The 12,858-nt window shown below is 49.5% G+C and overlaps 23 non-coding genes across 23 annotated transcripts; all 23 read right to left on the reverse strand.

Moving 5' to 3' along the window:
• Positions 1-129: 129 nt before the first annotated feature.
• Trnas-cga (transfer RNA serine (anticodon CGA)) lies at positions 130-211 on the reverse strand. The gene has a single exon. It is a non-coding gene; the product is annotated as a tRNA-Ser (tRNA).
• Positions 212-349: 138 nt separating this feature from the next.
• Trnak-uuu (transfer RNA lysine (anticodon UUU)) lies at positions 350-422 on the reverse strand. The gene has a single exon. It is a non-coding gene; the product is annotated as a tRNA-Lys (tRNA).
• Positions 423-961: 539 nt separating this feature from the next.
• Trnaf-gaa (transfer RNA phenylalanine (anticodon GAA)) lies at positions 962-1,034 on the reverse strand. Its single transcript has one exon. It is a non-coding gene; the product is annotated as a tRNA-Phe (tRNA).
• A 611-nt stretch (positions 1,035-1,645) lies between these two features.
• On the reverse strand, positions 1,646-1,727 carry Trnas-uga (transfer RNA serine (anticodon UGA)). Its single transcript has one exon. It is a non-coding gene; the product is annotated as a tRNA-Ser (tRNA).
• A 696-nt stretch (positions 1,728-2,423) lies between these two features.
• Trnas-cga (transfer RNA serine (anticodon CGA)) lies at positions 2,424-2,505 on the reverse strand. The gene has a single exon. It is a non-coding gene; the product is annotated as a tRNA-Ser (tRNA).
• Positions 2,506-2,643: 138 nt separating this feature from the next.
• Trnak-uuu (transfer RNA lysine (anticodon UUU)) lies at positions 2,644-2,716 on the reverse strand. The gene has a single exon. It is a non-coding gene; the product is annotated as a tRNA-Lys (tRNA).
• A 539-nt stretch (positions 2,717-3,255) lies between these two features.
• Trnaf-gaa (transfer RNA phenylalanine (anticodon GAA)) lies at positions 3,256-3,328 on the reverse strand. The gene has a single exon. It is a non-coding gene; the product is annotated as a tRNA-Phe (tRNA).
• Positions 3,329-3,939: 611 nt separating this feature from the next.
• Positions 3,940-4,021, reverse strand: Trnas-uga (transfer RNA serine (anticodon UGA)). Its single transcript has one exon. It is a non-coding gene; the product is annotated as a tRNA-Ser (tRNA).
• Positions 4,022-4,717: 696 nt separating this feature from the next.
• Positions 4,718-4,799, reverse strand: Trnas-cga (transfer RNA serine (anticodon CGA)). Its single transcript has one exon. It is a non-coding gene; the product is annotated as a tRNA-Ser (tRNA).
• Positions 4,800-4,937: 138 nt separating this feature from the next.
• Positions 4,938-5,010, reverse strand: Trnak-uuu (transfer RNA lysine (anticodon UUU)). Its single transcript has one exon. It is a non-coding gene; the product is annotated as a tRNA-Lys (tRNA).
• A 539-nt stretch (positions 5,011-5,549) lies between these two features.
• On the reverse strand, positions 5,550-5,622 carry Trnaf-gaa (transfer RNA phenylalanine (anticodon GAA)). The gene has a single exon. It is a non-coding gene; the product is annotated as a tRNA-Phe (tRNA).
• Positions 5,623-6,233: 611 nt separating this feature from the next.
• Trnas-uga (transfer RNA serine (anticodon UGA)) lies at positions 6,234-6,315 on the reverse strand. Its single transcript has one exon. It is a non-coding gene; the product is annotated as a tRNA-Ser (tRNA).
• A 696-nt stretch (positions 6,316-7,011) lies between these two features.
• On the reverse strand, positions 7,012-7,093 carry Trnas-cga (transfer RNA serine (anticodon CGA)). Its single transcript has one exon. It is a non-coding gene; the product is annotated as a tRNA-Ser (tRNA).
• A 138-nt stretch (positions 7,094-7,231) lies between these two features.
• Trnak-uuu (transfer RNA lysine (anticodon UUU)) lies at positions 7,232-7,304 on the reverse strand. The gene has a single exon. It is a non-coding gene; the product is annotated as a tRNA-Lys (tRNA).
• Positions 7,305-7,843: 539 nt separating this feature from the next.
• Positions 7,844-7,916, reverse strand: Trnaf-gaa (transfer RNA phenylalanine (anticodon GAA)). Its single transcript has one exon. It is a non-coding gene; the product is annotated as a tRNA-Phe (tRNA).
• Positions 7,917-8,527: 611 nt separating this feature from the next.
• Trnas-uga (transfer RNA serine (anticodon UGA)) lies at positions 8,528-8,609 on the reverse strand. The gene has a single exon. It is a non-coding gene; the product is annotated as a tRNA-Ser (tRNA).
• Positions 8,610-9,305: 696 nt separating this feature from the next.
• On the reverse strand, positions 9,306-9,387 carry Trnas-cga (transfer RNA serine (anticodon CGA)). Its single transcript has one exon. It is a non-coding gene; the product is annotated as a tRNA-Ser (tRNA).
• Positions 9,388-9,525: 138 nt separating this feature from the next.
• Trnak-uuu (transfer RNA lysine (anticodon UUU)) lies at positions 9,526-9,598 on the reverse strand. Its single transcript has one exon. It is a non-coding gene; the product is annotated as a tRNA-Lys (tRNA).
• A 539-nt stretch (positions 9,599-10,137) lies between these two features.
• Trnaf-gaa (transfer RNA phenylalanine (anticodon GAA)) lies at positions 10,138-10,210 on the reverse strand. The gene has a single exon. It is a non-coding gene; the product is annotated as a tRNA-Phe (tRNA).
• Positions 10,211-10,821: 611 nt separating this feature from the next.
• Positions 10,822-10,903, reverse strand: Trnas-uga (transfer RNA serine (anticodon UGA)). Its single transcript has one exon. It is a non-coding gene; the product is annotated as a tRNA-Ser (tRNA).
• Positions 10,904-11,599: 696 nt separating this feature from the next.
• On the reverse strand, positions 11,600-11,681 carry Trnas-cga (transfer RNA serine (anticodon CGA)). The gene has a single exon. It is a non-coding gene; the product is annotated as a tRNA-Ser (tRNA).
• A 138-nt stretch (positions 11,682-11,819) lies between these two features.
• Trnak-uuu (transfer RNA lysine (anticodon UUU)) lies at positions 11,820-11,892 on the reverse strand. Its single transcript has one exon. It is a non-coding gene; the product is annotated as a tRNA-Lys (tRNA).
• A 539-nt stretch (positions 11,893-12,431) lies between these two features.
• On the reverse strand, positions 12,432-12,504 carry Trnaf-gaa (transfer RNA phenylalanine (anticodon GAA)). The gene has a single exon. It is a non-coding gene; the product is annotated as a tRNA-Phe (tRNA).
• Between the last annotated feature and the right edge of the window lie 354 nt (positions 12,505-12,858).

Below are 12,858 nucleotides of genomic sequence, written 5' to 3' on the forward strand. Positions count from 1 at the left end.
CGAAAACTCAGTATTCTTAAAACGGAAATTTTCGTCTTGTTGAGAATGGCGTCACTGGTTTGCACCCGCATTCGCCCAAGCATGTCACATGTGTGCGAAAATGTTTGCTCCTCTTTACGTAAAACCGCACGCAGCCGGTAGGATTCGAACCTACGCTCCCAGGGGGAATCTGATTTCGAGTCAGACGCCTTAACCACTCGGCCACGACTGCCGTTAGCGCGGTGCTCTCCCGACACATACAACTGCTACCGTTTCAAGCACTGTGGTGTCAGAAAACGGCGTAGCTGCATTATTTTCCGTAGCGTTTCCACCGCTACCAGACGAATCGCTACCAAAGTATTAAAATTTCCGCCCGGACAGGGACTTGAACCCTGGACCCTTAGGTTAAAAGCCTAATGCTCTACCGACTGAGCTATCCGGGCTCACACGAGCCTGCAAAACCTCACACGATGCACAACTATACATTGACTCATGTCCTTTACTGTTGTGCAATCGCTGCATGGGGCCGTTACTAATAAAACGTCGCCTAAATGCTGCCTACAAGCCTATCGCGCTAAGCTCGTAACACACTATCGAAGACTGCTGGCACACGATGCAACAACAAATTGCACCAGTTGTTACGTCTCATACGTTGGAGCAGAGAATTTACGTGTTTTGTCGACAATCACTGGGCAATTGGAAAATTCACAAGCATTTCGAATGCAATGTTTTCCACGTTTTCGCTCATTTCACGATTCCGTTGAAGACGTTCTTCACCACCTGACACAGAAAAAGGAATGCAGTCGGTAGGATATTTTTAATTCTTTTGCTTCTAAGGGAGTTAGTTGTCTAGTGAGTTCCTCTTATGGCATGCACTAGACAACCACAACAGCTACAGGAGAGAGTCATTTTTGTTGCCAGCGGTAGTTGCATTATCACAAACGCAGGGTAATTCCATTGGCGTCGCATCAAAACGAATACCTGCCGAAACCCGGGATCGAACCAGGGACCTTTAGATCTTCAGTCTAACGCTCTCCCAACTGAGCTATTTCGGCCGACGTTGAAAGCCGCCATTCGCATGTGTTCGTTAACCTCTGCCTCGTTGCCAATTTCACAGTCACCTTCGTCTGATAAGACACAGGGACGCTGAAAGGCGAGCAGCCAATGCAGTGAAGTTCCACACACATTTCTTCTGCTTCCGTCATCGTAACAAGCAAACATGTCGACTCGATTCGTGTAATATTGACTTCGCTGACTTGACGTGACGCCACGCTGACGCTAGAAAACCCGTGCTATATCGAAGCCAGGGGCAACTCGTGTGCAGAGAACGAGACACAAGAAGGAGTGAGCCTCTCCACCATATGAGAGGCAGTATCTAGCAGATACACACGGTAAAACATTCAACTTGCGTTAGCTCATAAATTGCTACACGTCATCGTCTGCAAGCTAAACTGGACACATCTGCACTGCCCAGTGAGGCACCACTTGTACTAACACCTGGTGGACGGCTGTGAGACGAGGAGATGAGCTGCGGCTTCTGGGCGCGACTGTAACGCTGCGCCCTGGATCAAATAACACTGCACATTGCTGGTGACCCACGTGTTTAGTAGTGACACAACTGCTAGGATGCAGCTGAACGTCCGCCCTTTGAGAGCGAGAAAATTTGCGCAGTCGGCAGGACTCGAACCTACGCTCCCAGAGGGAATCTGATTTCAAGTCAGACGCCTTAACCACTCGGCCACGACTGCCGGTGGCGGAAGCGACTCCCGACAAGTGAAACCGCCATCCTTAGACGCAATCTGATGGCAGAAGACGGCGTTGCCTCGCTCTTTCCTGTAGGGTTTCCATTAGCCGTTAAGAAAGTGTATTAATTTTCGCCTAGACAGGGACTTGAACCCAGGACCGTTTGGTGGAAAACCTAACGCTCTACCGACTCAGCTATGCGGGCCCACGCACGAGCATTATCGTACAGCTGCGTGGTGTGCGAGTGATTCGCATTTCGTAATTACTGGCTTATGGCTCCAATGGCGACTTCACCGACTTCCCACTGACGCACCGCTGACGCTAGTTTTCTGTCGTCTTAAAACGATGGACATACCTACAAGCAGCTGCGAGATCTTAAGAAAAGAAACGCTGCACCACTGCTTTTGCCGCACTCGAATGATTGAAATTGCGATTCTTAAAAAGAAAATGAAATGTTCGCTCTGTCCAACACTTTCGAGCACATCTGTGTACTCACGATATCAGCGACGGCTTTCTGCAGTCCCAGCGTCAGTGCGAGGTGAACCGATAGCCACAGTAAGCAGCGGTCGTCGCGAAAACTCAGTATTCTTAAAACGGAAATTTTCGTCTTGTTGAGAATGGCGTCACTGGTTTGCACCCGCATTCGCCCAAGCATGTCACATGTGTGCGAAAATGTTTGCTCCTCTTTACGTAAAACCGCACGCAGCCGGTAGGATTCGAACCTACGCTCCCAGGGGGAATCTGATTTCGAGTCAGACGCCTTAACCACTCGGCCACGACTGCCGTTAGCGCGGTGCTCTCCCGACACATACAACTGCTACCGTTTCAAGCACTGTGGTGTCAGAAAACGGCGTAGCTGCATTATTTTCCGTAGCGTTTCCACCGCTACCAGACGAATCGCTACCAAAGTATTAAAATTTCCGCCCGGACAGGGACTTGAACCCTGGACCCTTAGGTTAAAAGCCTAATGCTCTACCGACTGAGCTATCCGGGCTCACACGAGCCTGCAAAACCTCACACGATGCACAACTATACATTGACTCATGTCCTTTACTGTTGTGCAATCGCTGCATGGGGCCGTTACTAATAAAACGTCGCCTAAATGCTGCCTACAAGCCTATCGCGCTAAGCTCGTAACACACTATCGAAGACTGCTGGCACACGATGCAACAACAAATTGCACCAGTTGTTACGTCTCATACGTTGGAGCAGAGAATTTACGTGTTTTGTCGACAATCACTGGGCAATTGGAAAATTCACAAGCATTTCGAATGCAATGTTTTCCACGTTTTCGCTCATTTCACGATTCCGTTGAAGACGTTCTTCACCACCTGACACAGAAAAAGGAATGCAGTCGGTAGGATATTTTTAATTCTTTTGCTTCTAAGGGAGTTAGTTGTCTAGTGAGTTCCTCTTATGGCATGCACTAGACAACCACAACAGCTACAGGAGAGAGTCATTTTTGTTGCCAGCGGTAGTTGCATTATCACAAACGCAGGGTAATTCCATTGGCGTCGCATCAAAACGAATACCTGCCGAAACCCGGGATCGAACCAGGGACCTTTAGATCTTCAGTCTAACGCTCTCCCAACTGAGCTATTTCGGCCGACGTTGAAAGCCGCCATTCGCATGTGTTCGTTAACCTCTGCCTCGTTGCCAATTTCACAGTCACCTTCGTCTGATAAGACACAGGGACGCTGAAAGGCGAGCAGCCAATGCAGTGAAGTTCCACACACATTTCTTCTGCTTCCGTCATCGTAACAAGCAAACATGTCGACTCGATTCGTGTAATATTGACTTCGCTGACTTGACGTGACGCCACGCTGACGCTAGAAAACCCGTGCTATATCGAAGCCAGGGGCAACTCGTGTGCAGAGAACGAGACACAAGAAGGAGTGAGCCTCTCCACCATATGAGAGGCAGTATCTAGCAGATACACACGGTAAAACATTCAACTTGCGTTAGCTCATAAATTGCTACACGTCATCGTCTGCAAGCTAAACTGGACACATCTGCACTGCCCAGTGAGGCACCACTTGTACTAACACCTGGTGGACGGCTGTGAGACGAGGAGATGAGCTGCGGCTTCTGGGCGCGACTGTAACGCTGCGCCCTGGATCAAATAACACTGCACATTGCTGGTGACCCACGTGTTTAGTAGTGACACAACTGCTAGGATGCAGCTGAACGTCCGCCCTTTGAGAGCGAGAAAATTTGCGCAGTCGGCAGGACTCGAACCTACGCTCCCAGAGGGAATCTGATTTCAAGTCAGACGCCTTAACCACTCGGCCACGACTGCCGGTGGCGGAAGCGACTCCCGACAAGTGAAACCGCCATCCTTAGACGCAATCTGATGGCAGAAGACGGCGTTGCCTCGCTCTTTCCTGTAGGGTTTCCATTAGCCGTTAAGAAAGTGTATTAATTTTCGCCTAGACAGGGACTTGAACCCAGGACCGTTTGGTGGAAAACCTAACGCTCTACCGACTCAGCTATGCGGGCCCACGCACGAGCATTATCGTACAGCTGCGTGGTGTGCGAGTGATTCGCATTTCGTAATTACTGGCTTATGGCTCCAATGGCGACTTCACCGACTTCCCACTGACGCACCGCTGACGCTAGTTTTCTGTCGTCTTAAAACGATGGACATACCTACAAGCAGCTGCGAGATCTTAAGAAAAGAAACGCTGCACCACTGCTTTTGCCGCACTCGAATGATTGAAATTGCGATTCTTAAAAAGAAAATGAAATGTTCGCTCTGTCCAACACTTTCGAGCACATCTGTGTACTCACGATATCAGCGACGGCTTTCTGCAGTCCCAGCGTCAGTGCGAGGTGAACCGATAGCCACAGTAAGCAGCGGTCGTCGCGAAAACTCAGTATTCTTAAAACGGAAATTTTCGTCTTGTTGAGAATGGCGTCACTGGTTTGCACCCGCATTCGCCCAAGCATGTCACATGTGTGCGAAAATGTTTGCTCCTCTTTACGTAAAACCGCACGCAGCCGGTAGGATTCGAACCTACGCTCCCAGGGGGAATCTGATTTCGAGTCAGACGCCTTAACCACTCGGCCACGACTGCCGTTAGCGCGGTGCTCTCCCGACACATACAACTGCTACCGTTTCAAGCACTGTGGTGTCAGAAAACGGCGTAGCTGCATTATTTTCCGTAGCGTTTCCACCGCTACCAGACGAATCGCTACCAAAGTATTAAAATTTCCGCCCGGACAGGGACTTGAACCCTGGACCCTTAGGTTAAAAGCCTAATGCTCTACCGACTGAGCTATCCGGGCTCACACGAGCCTGCAAAACCTCACACGATGCACAACTATACATTGACTCATGTCCTTTACTGTTGTGCAATCGCTGCATGGGGCCGTTACTAATAAAACGTCGCCTAAATGCTGCCTACAAGCCTATCGCGCTAAGCTCGTAACACACTATCGAAGACTGCTGGCACACGATGCAACAACAAATTGCACCAGTTGTTACGTCTCATACGTTGGAGCAGAGAATTTACGTGTTTTGTCGACAATCACTGGGCAATTGGAAAATTCACAAGCATTTCGAATGCAATGTTTTCCACGTTTTCGCTCATTTCACGATTCCGTTGAAGACGTTCTTCACCACCTGACACAGAAAAAGGAATGCAGTCGGTAGGATATTTTTAATTCTTTTGCTTCTAAGGGAGTTAGTTGTCTAGTGAGTTCCTCTTATGGCATGCACTAGACAACCACAACAGCTACAGGAGAGAGTCATTTTTGTTGCCAGCGGTAGTTGCATTATCACAAACGCAGGGTAATTCCATTGGCGTCGCATCAAAACGAATACCTGCCGAAACCCGGGATCGAACCAGGGACCTTTAGATCTTCAGTCTAACGCTCTCCCAACTGAGCTATTTCGGCCGACGTTGAAAGCCGCCATTCGCATGTGTTCGTTAACCTCTGCCTCGTTGCCAATTTCACAGTCACCTTCGTCTGATAAGACACAGGGACGCTGAAAGGCGAGCAGCCAATGCAGTGAAGTTCCACACACATTTCTTCTGCTTCCGTCATCGTAACAAGCAAACATGTCGACTCGATTCGTGTAATATTGACTTCGCTGACTTGACGTGACGCCACGCTGACGCTAGAAAACCCGTGCTATATCGAAGCCAGGGGCAACTCGTGTGCAGAGAACGAGACACAAGAAGGAGTGAGCCTCTCCACCATATGAGAGGCAGTATCTAGCAGATACACACGGTAAAACATTCAACTTGCGTTAGCTCATAAATTGCTACACGTCATCGTCTGCAAGCTAAACTGGACACATCTGCACTGCCCAGTGAGGCACCACTTGTACTAACACCTGGTGGACGGCTGTGAGACGAGGAGATGAGCTGCGGCTTCTGGGCGCGACTGTAACGCTGCGCCCTGGATCAAATAACACTGCACATTGCTGGTGACCCACGTGTTTAGTAGTGACACAACTGCTAGGATGCAGCTGAACGTCCGCCCTTTGAGAGCGAGAAAATTTGCGCAGTCGGCAGGACTCGAACCTACGCTCCCAGAGGGAATCTGATTTCAAGTCAGACGCCTTAACCACTCGGCCACGACTGCCGGTGGCGGAAGCGACTCCCGACAAGTGAAACCGCCATCCTTAGACGCAATCTGATGGCAGAAGACGGCGTTGCCTCGCTCTTTCCTGTAGGGTTTCCATTAGCCGTTAAGAAAGTGTATTAATTTTCGCCTAGACAGGGACTTGAACCCAGGACCGTTTGGTGGAAAACCTAACGCTCTACCGACTCAGCTATGCGGGCCCACGCACGAGCATTATCGTACAGCTGCGTGGTGTGCGAGTGATTCGCATTTCGTAATTACTGGCTTATGGCTCCAATGGCGACTTCACCGACTTCCCACTGACGCACCGCTGACGCTAGTTTTCTGTCGTCTTAAAACGATGGACATACCTACAAGCAGCTGCGAGATCTTAAGAAAAGAAACGCTGCACCACTGCTTTTGCCGCACTCGAATGATTGAAATTGCGATTCTTAAAAAGAAAATGAAATGTTCGCTCTGTCCAACACTTTCGAGCACATCTGTGTACTCACGATATCAGCGACGGCTTTCTGCAGTCCCAGCGTCAGTGCGAGGTGAACCGATAGCCACAGTAAGCAGCGGTCGTCGCGAAAACTCAGTATTCTTAAAACGGAAATTTTCGTCTTGTTGAGAATGGCGTCACTGGTTTGCACCCGCATTCGCCCAAGCATGTCACATGTGTGCGAAAATGTTTGCTCCTCTTTACGTAAAACCGCACGCAGCCGGTAGGATTCGAACCTACGCTCCCAGGGGGAATCTGATTTCGAGTCAGACGCCTTAACCACTCGGCCACGACTGCCGTTAGCGCGGTGCTCTCCCGACACATACAACTGCTACCGTTTCAAGCACTGTGGTGTCAGAAAACGGCGTAGCTGCATTATTTTCCGTAGCGTTTCCACCGCTACCAGACGAATCGCTACCAAAGTATTAAAATTTCCGCCCGGACAGGGACTTGAACCCTGGACCCTTAGGTTAAAAGCCTAATGCTCTACCGACTGAGCTATCCGGGCTCACACGAGCCTGCAAAACCTCACACGATGCACAACTATACATTGACTCATGTCCTTTACTGTTGTGCAATCGCTGCATGGGGCCGTTACTAATAAAACGTCGCCTAAATGCTGCCTACAAGCCTATCGCGCTAAGCTCGTAACACACTATCGAAGACTGCTGGCACACGATGCAACAACAAATTGCACCAGTTGTTACGTCTCATACGTTGGAGCAGAGAATTTACGTGTTTTGTCGACAATCACTGGGCAATTGGAAAATTCACAAGCATTTCGAATGCAATGTTTTCCACGTTTTCGCTCATTTCACGATTCCGTTGAAGACGTTCTTCACCACCTGACACAGAAAAAGGAATGCAGTCGGTAGGATATTTTTAATTCTTTTGCTTCTAAGGGAGTTAGTTGTCTAGTGAGTTCCTCTTATGGCATGCACTAGACAACCACAACAGCTACAGGAGAGAGTCATTTTTGTTGCCAGCGGTAGTTGCATTATCACAAACGCAGGGTAATTCCATTGGCGTCGCATCAAAACGAATACCTGCCGAAACCCGGGATCGAACCAGGGACCTTTAGATCTTCAGTCTAACGCTCTCCCAACTGAGCTATTTCGGCCGACGTTGAAAGCCGCCATTCGCATGTGTTCGTTAACCTCTGCCTCGTTGCCAATTTCACAGTCACCTTCGTCTGATAAGACACAGGGACGCTGAAAGGCGAGCAGCCAATGCAGTGAAGTTCCACACACATTTCTTCTGCTTCCGTCATCGTAACAAGCAAACATGTCGACTCGATTCGTGTAATATTGACTTCGCTGACTTGACGTGACGCCACGCTGACGCTAGAAAACCCGTGCTATATCGAAGCCAGGGGCAACTCGTGTGCAGAGAACGAGACACAAGAAGGAGTGAGCCTCTCCACCATATGAGAGGCAGTATCTAGCAGATACACACGGTAAAACATTCAACTTGCGTTAGCTCATAAATTGCTACACGTCATCGTCTGCAAGCTAAACTGGACACATCTGCACTGCCCAGTGAGGCACCACTTGTACTAACACCTGGTGGACGGCTGTGAGACGAGGAGATGAGCTGCGGCTTCTGGGCGCGACTGTAACGCTGCGCCCTGGATCAAATAACACTGCACATTGCTGGTGACCCACGTGTTTAGTAGTGACACAACTGCTAGGATGCAGCTGAACGTCCGCCCTTTGAGAGCGAGAAAATTTGCGCAGTCGGCAGGACTCGAACCTACGCTCCCAGAGGGAATCTGATTTCAAGTCAGACGCCTTAACCACTCGGCCACGACTGCCGGTGGCGGAAGCGACTCCCGACAAGTGAAACCGCCATCCTTAGACGCAATCTGATGGCAGAAGACGGCGTTGCCTCGCTCTTTCCTGTAGGGTTTCCATTAGCCGTTAAGAAAGTGTATTAATTTTCGCCTAGACAGGGACTTGAACCCAGGACCGTTTGGTGGAAAACCTAACGCTCTACCGACTCAGCTATGCGGGCCCACGCACGAGCATTATCGTACAGCTGCGTGGTGTGCGAGTGATTCGCATTTCGTAATTACTGGCTTATGGCTCCAATGGCGACTTCACCGACTTCCCACTGACGCACCGCTGACGCTAGTTTTCTGTCGTCTTAAAACGATGGACATACCTACAAGCAGCTGCGAGATCTTAAGAAAAGAAACGCTGCACCACTGCTTTTGCCGCACTCGAATGATTGAAATTGCGATTCTTAAAAAGAAAATGAAATGTTCGCTCTGTCCAACACTTTCGAGCACATCTGTGTACTCACGATATCAGCGACGGCTTTCTGCAGTCCCAGCGTCAGTGCGAGGTGAACCGATAGCCACAGTAAGCAGCGGTCGTCGCGAAAACTCAGTATTCTTAAAACGGAAATTTTCGTCTTGTTGAGAATGGCGTCACTGGTTTGCACCCGCATTCGCCCAAGCATGTCACATGTGTGCGAAAATGTTTGCTCCTCTTTACGTAAAACCGCACGCAGCCGGTAGGATTCGAACCTACGCTCCCAGGGGGAATCTGATTTCGAGTCAGACGCCTTAACCACTCGGCCACGACTGCCGTTAGCGCGGTGCTCTCCCGACACATACAACTGCTACCGTTTCAAGCACTGTGGTGTCAGAAAACGGCGTAGCTGCATTATTTTCCGTAGCGTTTCCACCGCTACCAGACGAATCGCTACCAAAGTATTAAAATTTCCGCCCGGACAGGGACTTGAACCCTGGACCCTTAGGTTAAAAGCCTAATGCTCTACCGACTGAGCTATCCGGGCTCACACGAGCCTGCAAAACCTCACACGATGCACAACTATACATTGACTCATGTCCTTTACTGTTGTGCAATCGCTGCATGGGGCCGTTACTAATAAAACGTCGCCTAAATGCTGCCTACAAGCCTATCGCGCTAAGCTCGTAACACACTATCGAAGACTGCTGGCACACGATGCAACAACAAATTGCACCAGTTGTTACGTCTCATACGTTGGAGCAGAGAATTTACGTGTTTTGTCGACAATCACTGGGCAATTGGAAAATTCACAAGCATTTCGAATGCAATGTTTTCCACGTTTTCGCTCATTTCACGATTCCGTTGAAGACGTTCTTCACCACCTGACACAGAAAAAGGAATGCAGTCGGTAGGATATTTTTAATTCTTTTGCTTCTAAGGGAGTTAGTTGTCTAGTGAGTTCCTCTTATGGCAAGCACTAGACAACCACAACAGCTACAGGAGAGAGTCATTTTTGTTGCCAGCGGTAGTTGCATTATCACAAACGCAGGGTAATTCCATTGGCGTCGCATCAAAACGAATACCTGCCGAAACCCGGGATCGAACCAGGGACCTTTAGATCTTCAGTCTAACGCTCTCCCAACTGAGCTATTTCGGCCGACGTTGAAAGCCGCCATTCGCATGTGTTCGTTAACCTCTGCCTCGTTGCCAATTTCACAGTCACCTTCGTCTGATAAGACACAGGGACGCTGAAAGGCGAGCAGCCAATGCAGTGAAGTTCCACACACATTTCTTCTGCTTCCGTCATCGTAACAAGCAAACATGTCGACTCGATTCGTGTAATATTGACTTCGCTGACTTGACGTGACGCCACGCTGACGCTAGAAAACCCGTGCTATATCGAAGCCAGGGGCAACTCGTGTGCAGAGAACGAGACACAAGAAGGAGTGAGCCTCTCCACCATATGAGAGGCAGTATCTAGCAGATACACACGGTAAAACATTCAACTTGCGTTAGCTCATAAATTGCTACACGTCATCGTCTGCAAGCTAAACTGGACACATCTGCACTGCCCAGTGAGGCACCACTTGTACTAACACCTGGTGGACGGCTGTGAGACGAGGAGATGAGCTGCGGCTTCTGGGCGCGACTGTAACGCTGCGCCCTGGATCAAATAACACTGCACATTGCTGGTGACCCACGTGTTTAGTAGTGACACAACTGCTAGGATGCAGCTGAACGTCCGCCCTTTGAGAGCGAGAAAATTTGCGCAGTCGGCAGGACTCGAACCTACGCTCCCAGAGGGAATCTGATTTCAAGTCAGACGCCTTAACCACTCGGCCACGACTGCCGGTGGCGGAAGCGACTCCCGACAAGTGAAACCGCCATCCTTAGACGCAATCTGATGGCAGAAGACGGCGTTGCCTCGCTCTTTCCTGTAGGGTTTCCATTAGCCGTTAAGAAAGTGTATTAATTTTCGCCTAGACAGGGACTTGAACCCAGGACCGTTTGGTGGAAAACCTAACGCTCTACCGACTCAGCTATGCGGGCCCACGCACGAGCATTATCGTACAGCTGCGTGGTGTGCGAGTGATTCGCATTTCGTAATTACTGGCTTATGGCTCCAATGGCGACTTCACCGACTTCCCACTGACGCACCGCTGACGCTAGTTTTCTGTCGTCTTAAAACGATGGACATACCTACAAGCAGCTGCGAGATCTTAAGAAAAGAAACGCTGCACCACTGCTTTTGCCGCACTCGAATGATTGAAATTGCGATTCTTAAAAAGAAAATGAAATGTTCGCTCTGTCCAACACTTTCGAGCACATCTGTGTACTCACGATATCAGCGACGGCTTTCTGCAGTCCCAGCGTCAGTGCGAGGTGAACCGATAGCCACAGTAAGCAGCGGTCGTCGCGAAAACTCAGTATTCTTAAAACGGAAATTTTCGTCTTGTTGAGAATGGCGTCACTGGTTTGCACCCGCATTCGCCCAAGCATGTCACATGTGTGCGAAAATGTTTGCTCCTCTTTACGTAAAACCGCACGCAGCCGGTAGGATTCGAACCTACGCTCCCAGGGGGAATCTGATTTCGAGTCAGACGCCTTAACCACTCGGCCACGACTGCCGTTAGCGCGGTGCTCTCCCGACACATACAACTGCTACCGTTTCAAGCACTGTGGTGTCAGAAAACGGCGTAGCTGCATTATTTTCCGTAGCGTTTCCACCGCTACCAGACGAATCGCTACCAAAGTATTAAAATTTCCGCCCGGACAGGGACTTGAACCCTGGACCCTTAGGTTAAAAGCCTAATGCTCTACCGACTGAGCTATCCGGGCTCACACGAGCCTGCAAAACCTCACACGATGCACAACTATACATTGACTCATGTCCTTTACTGTTGTGCAATCGCTGCATGGGGCCGTTACTAATAAAACGTCGCCTAAATGCTGCCTACAAGCCTATCGCGCTAAGCTCGTAACACACTATCGAAGACTGCTGGCACACGATGCAACAACAAATTGCACCAGTTGTTACGTCTCATACGTTGGAGCAGAGAATTTACGTGTTTTGTCGACAATCACTGGGCAATTGGAAAATTCACAAGCATTTCGAATGCAATGTTTTCCACGTTTTCGCTCATTTCACGATTCCGTTGAAGACGTTCTTCACCACCTGACACAGAAAAAGGAATGCAGTCGGTAGGATATTTTTAATTCTTTTGCTTCTAAGGGAGTTAGTTGTCTAGTGAGTTCCTCTTATGGCATGCACTAGACAACCACAACAGCTACAGGAGAGAGTCATTTTTGTTGCCAGCGGTAGTTGCATTATCACAAACGCAGGGTAATTCCATTGGCGTCGCATCAAAACGAATACCTGCCGAAACCCGGGATCGAACCAGGGACCTTTAGATCTTCAGTCTAACGCTCTCCCAACTGAGCTATTTCGGCCGACGTTGAAAGCCGCCATTCGCATGTGTTCGTTAACCTCTGCCTCGTTGCCAATTTCACAGTCACCTTCGTCTGATAAGACACAGGGACGCTGAAAGGCGAGCAGCCAATGCAGTGAAGTTCCACACACATTTCTTCTGCTTCCGTCATCGTAACAAGCAAACATGTCGACTCGATTCGTGTAATATTGACTTCGCTGACTTGACGTGACGCCACGCTGACGCTAGAAAACCCGTGCTATATCGAAGCCAGGGGCAACTCGTGTGCAGAGAACGAGACACAAGAAGGAGTGAGCCTCTCCACCATATGAGAGGCAGTATCTAGCAGATACACACGGTAAAACATTCAACTTGC

The sequence above is a fragment of the Schistocerca cancellata genome, unplaced genomic scaffold, assembly GCF_023864275.1.
Source record: "Schistocerca cancellata isolate TAMUIC-IGC-003103 unplaced genomic scaffold, iqSchCanc2.1 HiC_scaffold_691, whole genome shotgun sequence".
In the NCBI taxonomy this organism is placed as follows: Eukaryota; Metazoa; Arthropoda; class Insecta; order Orthoptera; family Acrididae; genus Schistocerca; species Schistocerca cancellata.